The sequence below is a fragment of the Carlito syrichta genome, unplaced genomic scaffold (genome assembly GCF_000164805.1).
Source record: "Carlito syrichta isolate Samal-C Ts95f unplaced genomic scaffold, Tarsius_syrichta-2.0.1 Scaffold308093, whole genome shotgun sequence".
NCBI classification, from domain to species: Eukaryota; Metazoa; Chordata; class Mammalia; order Primates; family Tarsiidae; genus Carlito; species Carlito syrichta.
Window position 1 is genome coordinate 374834 of NW_007252189.1, and position 11620 is coordinate 386453.

Below are 11620 nucleotides of genomic sequence, written 5' to 3' on the forward strand. Positions count from 1 at the left end.
TTGTATGGCAAGTCTCAGAAACTGATCAGAAGGTATTTTTACTGTTGATGTATTTATATATTAGTATATTTAAAGCACAAGTAATGTTTTGCTGCATATATCCTTGTTCTAGAACTAGCCAATGGAAAGGAAAGAAAGCTTGACCAATTAACTGTTAATGACTTTTCTGTTTAACTTTACTCTCCTCATCTGTAAAATGGAGCTAATAATACCTGTCTAAAGCACTTCAAAAGATGACCATAAAGATTGAATAGAATGGCTATGTGAAAGTTCTAGTGCTCGCTTCAGCAGCACAAATACTAAAATTGGAACAATACAGAGAAGATTAGCATGGCCCCTACACAAGGATGACACACAAATTCGTGAAGTGTTCCATATTAAAAAAAAAAAAAAAAGTTCTACAGAAGGAATAAGGATCATGTAATTCCTCTTATCTAGATTGTATTGTGGATTAAAACACAGAAGGAAGGGAAACTACACATACACCTTACTTGGGTTAGAGGCTAGGCAAACCTTGAAGACAAATAATTAACTTAGAATTGGGTACAGCGTGGAGAGTACTTCCCGTAGGCTATAGCAGTATGTCATTCTTGGGGAAGGGGCGACACCTGCTGCCTCTAACTGTATGTACAGCAGTGGACCTGGAAAGCCAAAAGTCTTCAAACTTGTGTACAATTTTAGTCAGTCACAAGATCCCTAGTTTACCACCGTAAAAATGAAAATGAATGAAAGTCATATAGTATTTTCCATGGAAAATCATAATTTCTTTCATTTAAAAATAAGTATTGTTTTTCACATTAAAATGTAGTGCAGGCCGGGCTCGGTGGCTCAGGCTGTAATCCCAGCACTTTGGGAGGCCGAGGCAAGTGGATTGCCTGCGGGTTCGAGACCAGACCAGGCAAATTGGCAAGACCTTGTCTTTACAATAAATTTTAAAAAAACATTAGCTGGGCATGGTAGCACGCACCTGTAGTTCTGGCTACTTGGAAGGCTGAGGCGGAAGGATTGCGGGAACCCAGCAGGTCGATGCTAGAGTGGCCATGAGTGTGCCATGGCACTCCAGCCTGCAAGACAGAGTGAGACACCCTACTCAAAAAATAAAAATAAAAAATAAAACGTAGTGCACATTAATTATAGACATTTAAAGAAGAAAGTAAGAGTACTTCAATAATATCATTATTAACACGGCTTAGAGCCACTGCCACTGCTGTTCTCATCTTTTTCTTCATTCCTTCTTCTCCTCCTCTTTCTCCTCTTCATCTTCTTCCAGCTACTACCTCTCCTTTTCCTCTCTCAATTAGTGCACATTGTGAAAAAAAAAAAAGACAATAAATCAAAAGCACAATTCCTCATCAGGGTAACCATCGATAACAGTTCGGTGTACACTACTCCACACAATTTAATGTCAGTGGAAATATTTATCTATTACAAACAATAATGGGATAATACTGCTGTCAATGCTTTCCAGCCAAAAACCACCAGAAGCACCCTGTAGTTGAGTAAACTGGGTTTATTACTCTTTGCAGTGAGGGAGAGCACACACATGGGGAGCTATGGGACATTTCAGTAAGAGAATATTAGACTTATGCAGGGACTTGGGCTTGTACTGGCTGGTTTACAGAGGGATTTAAGAAAGCAACGTTTTGCTTGGATTGGTTGTGTCAGGAAGCAGGTAATTCTGTGAATGGGTATCTTAATAAATCTTACCTGGAAGGAGGAAAGACCAGCACAAGGCTAAAGCCAGTGACAAATTGGTAATGAAGCAGCAACCACTCCTATTAGCCAGGACTGGCTGATGCTTGGTCATTTTTGTGGTTTGGACGATGTTCCTGTTTCGCCTGTGTCAGACATGATTATGAAGTGATCTCACTTTTGTTTTGATCTATCATCAGTACTGAGTGTCCTTGTCTCCTTGTCTGATGTTGGTGTTCCGTGAAATCATTCGTGCTCAACATGAAAACACAGAGGCCTGACTGTGAATGCCAAGCCAGCTACCAACTGTCAGACTGCTTATCCACTTATCTTTCTTATTGTTTTATTTTTCTTTCTTTCTTTCTTTCTTTTTTTTTTTTTTTTTAGCAAAGTGGGCATTTTTTCCACGTTGATATTTAAGTCTATTTAACCAAACTTCTCTTGTTGAAATAATTGAATTTTTCTAATGCTTTAAGCTCATAATATCAAAGTAACATCTTTAGAAATATATATCTTTGCACATTTATACTACTACTTCCTTAAGATAAATTTCTAAAAGTGTGATTGCTAGGTCAAATGATATATACATTTTAAAGTTTTTAATAGACATTAGCAGAATGCCCTCCATAGAGTTTGTACTAATTTCACATCTAACATAGTATAGGTGAACACCTATTCTCCCCTTGTCAGCATACACTATCATCAACCTTTTCTTTTTCTTGTCTTTGCCAGTTTCATAGACCAAAACAAATCTTGTTTTTAGATGTTTTATTAGGTAAAATTTTATAAACACAAAGACAAAATGAGGCATATATGTGTCTCACTAGACTATACTACATTAGACTGTCTCGCAGCTTCAGGAGACTCCACCTAGTGGGTACAAAGCCTTTGACTGGCATCCTAAATCTGTTTCTCAAGCTGCCAGTTATGAAGCGATATCAGGCCAGGCTTGTGGCTCACACCCGTAATCCCAGAACTTTGGGAGGCCAAGGTGGTAGGATTACTTGAGCCCATGTGTTCGAGACCAGTTAGTTGGATAGTGGTGAGCATAGCTGCCTTCCGAGACCAGCCTAGGCAACATAGTGACACCTTGTCTCTGCCAAAAAAAAAATCAAAACATTAGCTGGGCTTGGTGGCACCCACCTGTAGTCCCAGCTATTTGGGAGGCTGAGGTGGAAGGAGGGCCTGAGCCCAGGAGGTCGACCCTGCAGTAAGCCGTGATCATGCCACTGCACACCACCCTGGGCAACAGAGTGAGACTCCAACTCCAAAAAACAAAACAAAAAGAGATATATCAGCAGAACAAGGTATCTTTGAGCTCCTTGGGATTTGGGGTATACCTTAACATTAGTACCTTTCAAGTATGTTGCTGCCTGCTTACTCATCTACCTCTTCCCTGAATTATGAGATTCAAGGAGGCAGGGACCGTGTCTTATTTAATTTGGTGCCTCCAGAACCTAGTCCTAAACCTGGCCTACATAGAGCCCAAATATTTCATGAGCAATTGAGTGAATGAGGAAACACCCACCCTAATCCAGTACTTGGGAGTTGATCCCTGATGAGTGCTATTTGGGTGCTTTGTACATTGCAGGAGTCCAGAGCACAGCCATGGAATCCACGACCCAGGCTTTGGTCACAACTTGACTTGAACTAACTGTATAACCTTGAGGAAGTTACTTCTCCTTTGAGCCCCAGTTTTGCTAATAATACCAGTCATTTGGAGATTGAGTTTGGTATGCAAAATGTTTAGTTCAATGCTCATACCATATCTTACAAATTATTATATCATAGGGCATCATCACCATTGTGTAACTTAGGGAAACTATAATGACTTAGGGCATTTATGCTGGGAAAGAGTATTATGTCTTCTAGGGATGTTTTAATTATTTCACTCTGAAAAGAAGAGCAAGGAGAACCTACCTATGAACAAGCAGACACAAATTAGGGCCTAAAGCAAAGAAGGGTCCAGGATGAAGTTCAGAACACAAAACAGAACAAGGGACATTCCAAAGCTTCCCCTTGCAGAGCATCAGACTGTGAGCAGAAGATCCCAGAGGCTGTGACTCGGTACTGCAGAACCATGGGTGCTTGGAGCCGTGTGTACTTCTCCAGGGGTATTGACCAGCTAATGCTGTTGACCTTACAGCAGGGCCATTGTTCTTTCCGCTACATAGTGAGCCAGCTCAGCAAAGGCCATGCCCATTCATTCAATAAACATTTATTGAGGCCGGGCATAGTGGCTCACCCTTGTAATTCCAACACTTTTGGAGGCCAAGGTGGGAAGATTGCTTGAGGCCAGTTCGAAACAAACCTGGGTAACATAGCAAAAACCCCATCTCCAAAAAAAATTTTAAATTAGCCAGGTAAGGTGACCAACGCCTGTAGTCCCAGCTATCCAGTAGGCTGAGACAAGATGATCTTTTGAGCCCAGGAGTTCGAGGCTGCATTGAGCTATGATTGCACCACTGCACTCCAGCCTGTACAACAGAGCAAGACCCTGTCTCTAGAAATTCAGTTAAAATAAATAAAGATTTATTGAGCATCTACTATGTGTCAGGCACTGTTCTAAGTACTGGGAAGACAGCAGTGAACAAAAAAGCCATGGTCTAGGTTCTCTTGGTGTTTGCACTCTAGCAAGAAGGAAAATAATTAAAACATATAAACAAGCAAATAAAAATACAAATTGATGTGCTATGCTAAGAATTAAAATAGGATGATGTGATAGGGAGTAACTGGAAGCTACTTTATATAGAGTAATCAGAGTGGACCTCTCTAAGGAGGCAACACTCAAGAATAAAGATTGACCTTGAGAACATAGACTTGCAAAGATCAGGGAGAAAAATTAGTTTAAATGACTTAAGCTGGGAACAAACCAAAAAGCTGATTAAACGGATGTGGCTGATACCCTGAGTAAGGGAGAAGTAAAAATAGTTTGAACAGATGGACAAGGATCCTAACATATAAGGCTCTGTAAATCAGAAGGGAGAATTTGGATTTTATTCTAAGTGTAATGGGAAGCCATAGGAAGGTTTTAATCTGAAAGGAACAACATAATCTTACTTATATTTTTTTAAAGATCACTGTATATCTAACTCTAAGACAATGATAATAAACTACAGTAACTATTGGTTTTATTTGTCCAATCAACTTTACCATGTCCATCCCTCTGACAATTTAGTGGGCAGGAATGTGACTCAGGCCCAGCCAATCATAATAGTTTATTTCCTTGGACACAGTCATTGGCTCAGTGTGGGCATGTGATCTAAGCTGGACCAATCAGAGTCCTTCCCTGAGATTCATGGATTGGAGCTAAAGAAGTAGCCTTTCCTCTGAAGTACAGAGCTGAAAGAATGGTAGCCATATCTCTTACCTCTAGGAATACATCCATTTACAGCTAGGAGAGGATGAAACTAGGCAGAACAAGCAGAGATGACAGACAAAATCCAGGTGGCATTGAGTCCTAATTCTAGTGGCTGAGGACTTGGTTCCTGAAGTCCTTCCCACAACCCTGGGGCCTTCCTACTTCTTGTCTTCTCTACTAAGTGAACCTCTAAGTTTCTCTTTTTACTTAACCCTGTCACTATGATCGCTAATTCAGCAACCCTTTTCCCCCAGTGTTTTGTTAATTTCTAGTCGCATCTCTCTAAAAGGAAATGCACTTTCCTTTACTCCATGGAGATGGAAGAGAGGAGAGGAAGTGGTAGGTGTTCATTAGGAAAGGTGAATGAGTTTATGAGTGCAAAGACTTAGTATATATTTCCTTTCAATAAAGAAACAAAGAGGACATCAGCACATCCTAGTCCTAGCCAAAGGAACTGTGGACATCATAAAGGCACAAATGTTTTGTATTGTTGTCTGAGCACAAGGATAAGACAGCCCTCTTCATTGCTTGAACTCAGGCATAGCTATGCGACTTGCTTTGGTCACTGAAACGCGATCAGAAAAGATGTGTTGCTTCTAAACAGAAACTTTAGGTGCCAGCATGTGGCTAGCCAAGTTCCCTTTTCCCCATATCCGTAATTATGAAACCTTCATGACCCTTGATTCCTGAGTAACTAGCTAGGGTAGACATATAGCATAAATAATAAATAAACATATTTTAAACTGCTAAGAGTTTGGAGTTGTTTGTTATTGCATCATAACAAAGCCTTTCCTGATTAGTACAACAGTAAGTACCCAAAAGAGTAGGAACTTATCTAGCAAAGTTCCTAATGACAGTTTTACCACAAACCTTTGTAGAAGTACCATGTGGATACTCTGCTTTGTTGACTAGAACCCTGTAAGTCCATGTTCCCTTTTTTCTTGGGATACTTACCTAGGAATTACAAGGTGATCACAATCTATGATGACCTATAGCATTGACACCACAAGTAGATTGCATAAATCTAGCAAACTTGAGAGATGATGGACTTTGAGTCTAGTAAAAGATGAATGTGGTGGGCACCTGTGAGAAAAAGTTGCATTAGGAAGAATGGCTCCTGTAAAGGGTTGGAAGGAGGTCTTCCTTCTTCATTTTGGGCACCCAGTACTAACTTGACCCAATCTACAGTTAGTCTGCACTCTCAATCTATAGGCAGGTCCGTCATGTACATGTTCCAGATGCAGTTAATTTTAGAAATACTGATACTGGTATAGTGAGCAGTATTTCTTCTCCACAAATTCACAGGTACAAAAAAGTACTTTATTTCTATCAGTCATATTAACATGGTTCTAAGCCTCCAATCACCTGAAGGGTGAGATATTTGATCTCAGCCATCTTGAGGGTGGTTATCCCTCTTAGAATTACACATTGAATCCTGGGTGCTCATGTGGCTCCCAGAAAGGGGCTGTAAATCTTATGGTTCTTATGATTGCTGCTGAGAAGCTCATCGTCCAAGCCCACACAGACAAAGGGTGGGCAGCTCATTTCAGCTGCTTCATCTGCACCAAAGCATGAGGACCCTTCCTCTAGGCCACAGCTGACTCCAGCATCCACACATTCCACTCCACCAGAGGTCTGTACTTTCTAGAGAAGTGCACAGAAACAGGACATAGGTCTTCATCACTCAAAGAATAAAACACCTCTCCCCTTCCTCACCTCAGAGAAGGGTCACTTCTGCCCTCTCACTTCTTGTGGTAGTGGGAATTGAAACTTACCTCTCAAACACACTTAAGTGCATCTGGAGAGTGCTGAAACTAGGTACCATGTCCTTGTGTTCTTGGGCTTGCAAGGAAGAATTCAGATGAATCCATGTAAGGTGATTAGAAGCCCTACCTGACAGAAGTGTGACACATCTAACAAAGACCTGGGACCTGAGCTTTCACCATGAGTTCTCTGCCTCAGCCTCCCTGCCCAGACAGGTCCAATCAGCTTCTTCAAACTTTAACCTTCAGAGAGTCCCTGGTGTTTTGAAATACAACTAGAATTTGTTTGTTGGGTTTTTTTGTTTGGTTTTTTTTGTTTTTGTTTTTTGTGAGTTGGAGTCTCACTCCATCACCCAGACTGGAGTGCACCCGCTCCCGGCCACCACAGCCTTGACCTGCTGGGCTCCGGCAATCCTTCCGCCTCAGCCTTCCAAGTAGCTGGAACTACAGGCACACACTACCACGCCTGGCTGGTTTTTGATTTATTGCGGAGATGAGGTCTCGCCAAGTTGCCCAGGCGGGTCTCGAACTCACAGGTTCAGGCAATTCACTCACCTCAGCCTCCCAAGGTGCGGGATTACAGGCTGAGCCACCAAGCCCGGCAGGATTTGTTTTAATCAGATATGACACAGAGACACAGAAATGACCATCATCAAAGAAGAAGTTTATACCCATAGATGCCTAGAATAGAAGGCATGGCACACTACACAGGGTGGCCACACAGGAAAGCACCAGCGTCTGTTAGGAGGCAAAGGAAACAGAGGAAAACGTGGGCAAGATGGGCAAGGCAGGCCAAGCAGTCTTAGGATTGGCTAGTTAGAATAATTTCAGGGAACTTCAGGGTAAAGGGGCTGACCCTAACTGTCTGGTACCTGGCACTGAGGTGATTAGGGCAGGGAGATGGTGGCTCAGAGTGTAAGAGCCCTGTGAAAGACCAGTAAAGGAGATAGTTGGGGTATAGGCTTTGAATCAATTGGTTTTTATATGAAATCTCACCTGTAGGAGAGTCCATTGCTATTTCTAGGTATTAACTGTTCCTGGGACGGGCATTCTATTCAGAGTCAGCAAAGCTCCAGATGTCAAAGCATCAGAAATACAGAAAATAAAAAGGCATGGTTAATACACTTGGAATAAACCTCAGCCCTGGGAGGATTTTATTCCCAATTTCCTCAATTCAAAGGACTTGCTTGAACCTGAGGGTGAGATGTAGGTCCTTGGATCCAGCATCAGTCGCTGCCTCCTTCTGCCCCAACCATGCCTCCAGGTGTAGGTGTGAAAGACTTTAGCTTGTGGTTCAGCACTGCCATGTCCCAGAGTCCATGAGATGGGTGTCAGCTCCTACATAAATGAGGAGTACCATACCCACCAAGAGGCAGATCAGGGTTCATCTGTAGCCCCAGACTCTGGCTCAATGGGCTGGGAGTCCTTGAAAAAAAAGAGGGTTTCTGGTTTGTACTTATTTCTTTACAAGGCCTGGAGTAGCTCTCTGAACCTGACTCCTTATCTTGGCCCTTTCAGCTACCCTTGACCCCACAGAACAACCCCAAAGAGCTGAAGCATTCTTTCTGTTGCTTGCCCCCCCCAACCCCAATCAGAACCAGATGTTTTACTTCAATCCAGACAAACCATTCTGGAACCACACCTGATGTCTACTGGCCACACAACTTGCCATGTCACAGAGAGGACTGATTCTGGGCCTCACCAGGGAGAATCAGAAAACTCTTTTTTGTTGCTTTTATTGCTAGTTTTCTCTCCAGTGGGTAAAAAAAAGATCTTTAGAAATTCCAACCAAGCCAGATGTGGTGGCACACACCTGTAGTCTCAGCTACTAGGGAGGCTTAGACCAGAGAGTTGCTTGAGCCCAGAAGTCTGGGCTGTAGTGTGCTGTGCCAATGGGGTGTCTGCACTAAGCTTCACTATGGTGCCCTTCTAGGAGTGGGAGACCATCAGGTTGCATAAGGAGGGATAAACTGATCCAGGTCAGAAATAGAGCAAGTCAAAACACCTGTGTGGGCCAGGCGCAGTGGTTCATGCCTATAATCCTAATACTTTGGGAGGCTGAGGTGAGAGGATTGCCTGAGCCCACAGGTTCAAGACCAGCCTGGGCTACTTGGCAAGACCTCGTCTCCAAAATTAAAAAAAAAACACAGTTAGCTGGGTGTGGTAGCACACACCTGTGATTCCAGCTACTTGGAAGGCTGAGGAGGAAGGATCACCTCAGCCAAGAAGGTCAAGGCTGCGGTGGCTATGATCATGCCACTGCACTCCAACCCGGGCAACACTCCAGCCAAACTCCAACTCAAAAAACAAAACAAAAACAAAAACCACCTGTGTGAATCAGTAATGGGATTTACTAGTGGCCTGTGAATAGCCACTCCAGTCTAGGCAACATAACAATACCCTGTCTCTAAAACAAATAAAACCCTTGCCTGTCACAATCAAAAAGGCAAGATTTATTCCCAAACCCTTAAGAGAAGAGAGAGGATCTGTGCCCAGCTGACCAAGTGTGGTCAGTTGTGGCCATAACTGGTCTCCCCTCTTGAAGGGGTCCAGCCCCACAAGGGTCGTGAGTTTTCCTGAAGGAGAGACAGATAGGTGAAAGACAAAAATATTATACTCGGACCGGACACCTGCTTCCTGAACAGATGACCATTTAATGTTAGTTAACACAGAGCTTTTATACCATTCGTAAGGGGGCAAGACAAAGAAAATTCCTTCACGTACATATGCTTTAAAAGTTACCACCATCTAGCAGTCTAGAAGCGACAAACAAGCCAAGAACACTATCTACTTTTAGTTAATGAGTCTTTATCATAAAGCCAAAAACAATAGTTTTAGTCCAAAGTCCCAAATTACAGTCCTTGAAATGTCTCAAGAAAGTTTCCAGATGCAAAGTTCTCCATGTAGCAGTTTTTCTCTTTTGGGTTTCTATGACCTTCAGAGCTTTGTAATCGCCTCTCTTGTCCAGGTGTCTTCATTACTTTTCTCTTATCCTGCAGTGTTTATTTCTAAAGAAAACTCAAAAGAAGCTTTTGGTAGTGTTTCCCAGGCCCCCAAGGTTGCTTTCTGTCTTTAGTTAATTTATCATAAAAGTGTCTGATTAGTATATTATGAGTTTAGTGAAAACCCACTCTATAAATGTTAACTTAGAGTTTTAACTATTGAATTAAGTAAAAACCTTAATGATTAATCTTTATCCTAAGTCAGTGAAAACAGCGTTATAAATCACCTACATAACTCCTAGATAAGTGTTAGAACTTATAATGAATTCATAATGAACTTACTATAAACTTGTGCTTCTAAAAAACCTTATGTCTAAACACTAAACTGCATAATCCTAAATCAAATAAGGAGTGAATATAGTTATTTATTACTTAAGCAATATCTAGTAACTTATAACCAAGTGAAAGAAAGCATTCTTGATATGCTTCAGAGTTTAACCCTTGCATATGTTAGAAAAGGCCAAGCGGCATAGTGGGAAATGGAAAAATGAACCATGACATTCTCAGGTTAACCATAAGTACTTCGCATAAATATGCCATTTCCTTCTTCCACGACTGCACAGAATTTCTTCGGCAGTACCAAACAGCAAAGGTGGAAGACAGAAGGGCCTCAGCTTCCCAGGCTCGCCCTGCGGCCCGGGGTCTTCAGCCCACCAGGACCCTGTCAATCAGGTGGACCTCCAAGGCCGGCTCCCAACACCCTCTGACGAGACAGAGTAGCCAGACGGGTCAGGGCCCAGCAGGAACTGAAAGGAGCCCTTCCCTGGATCACTAAAGCCATGAGTCAACTTTGGGGGTTGCTGGGGAGAAAGCAGGAGCCGGAAGACTCCTGGAAAAGAAAGTGGACCTGCCTCCTGTTGGGGTGAGGGCCAGTGGTGTGCCAGAGCTGGTTTGGCTCATAAGAGCCAATAATAAGCATCTCTTTCTAGCTCTGCTTTCAGTAGGATCATGTTGGTAGCATCGGACTGCTAGAAATGACAAGCTGAAAACCAGTTTACAGATCAGGGACCAGAGCCAAAAGGGGAGAATTTGAGAGAGTGAGAGTCAGAAAGTGGGCAATCTTGGGAGTGTGGAAGTGAACATAAACATAAGCCCCTACCCCACAGCTGCTGTGAAGTGCAAAGGCCAGGCAGACCCCTGACTACCAGAATCTACACAATCCTCCCTTCAGGAACATAGGGACAAGGCTGTGGTCTGCCCCAACCTTGCAACCTTCTTCAGTACGCTTGTCCACAGATCCTCTCCCTTCACATACCTCACGATCCAGTGATGCCATCAGTTATTCACTCTAATACTCTACATTCTCATGTGAGCCCTCACTCCTAGGGCTTGCACTTTTTGCCAAATAAGATGTTGTTCCCCTCCCTTCATACCAATCTCTGTCCTCATTTTTTATACATTCCTCATGCCATATTCCTGCAACCAAAGCCAAGGACCACATGCCCAAATCCACTGTGATCTGGTCTCTCCCCTTGAAAAATTCTTTTGCTCCACTCCCCACAGAAACCTCAGTCCCTTCTGATTATCTCCCCACCTAACTTCCTCCCACGAAATGGTACTAACCCATGACACCTCAAGTGAGCAGGGTTGATGTGAGGATAAACCAAAGAACACAGAGCCTTTCGCCATTCCTACAGATAGGGAATAGCAGGTCACTAAGGTCAGACATATCTAAGGATTTTTAAAAAATCACAGGTCTGCCTCCCAAAACCTAGACTCTAACAGCTAAGATCTGGCCAGAGATGCTCCAGAACAAGACATTTGTGAGACAATGACTACCCTTCTACTAAATGGGGCTTAAA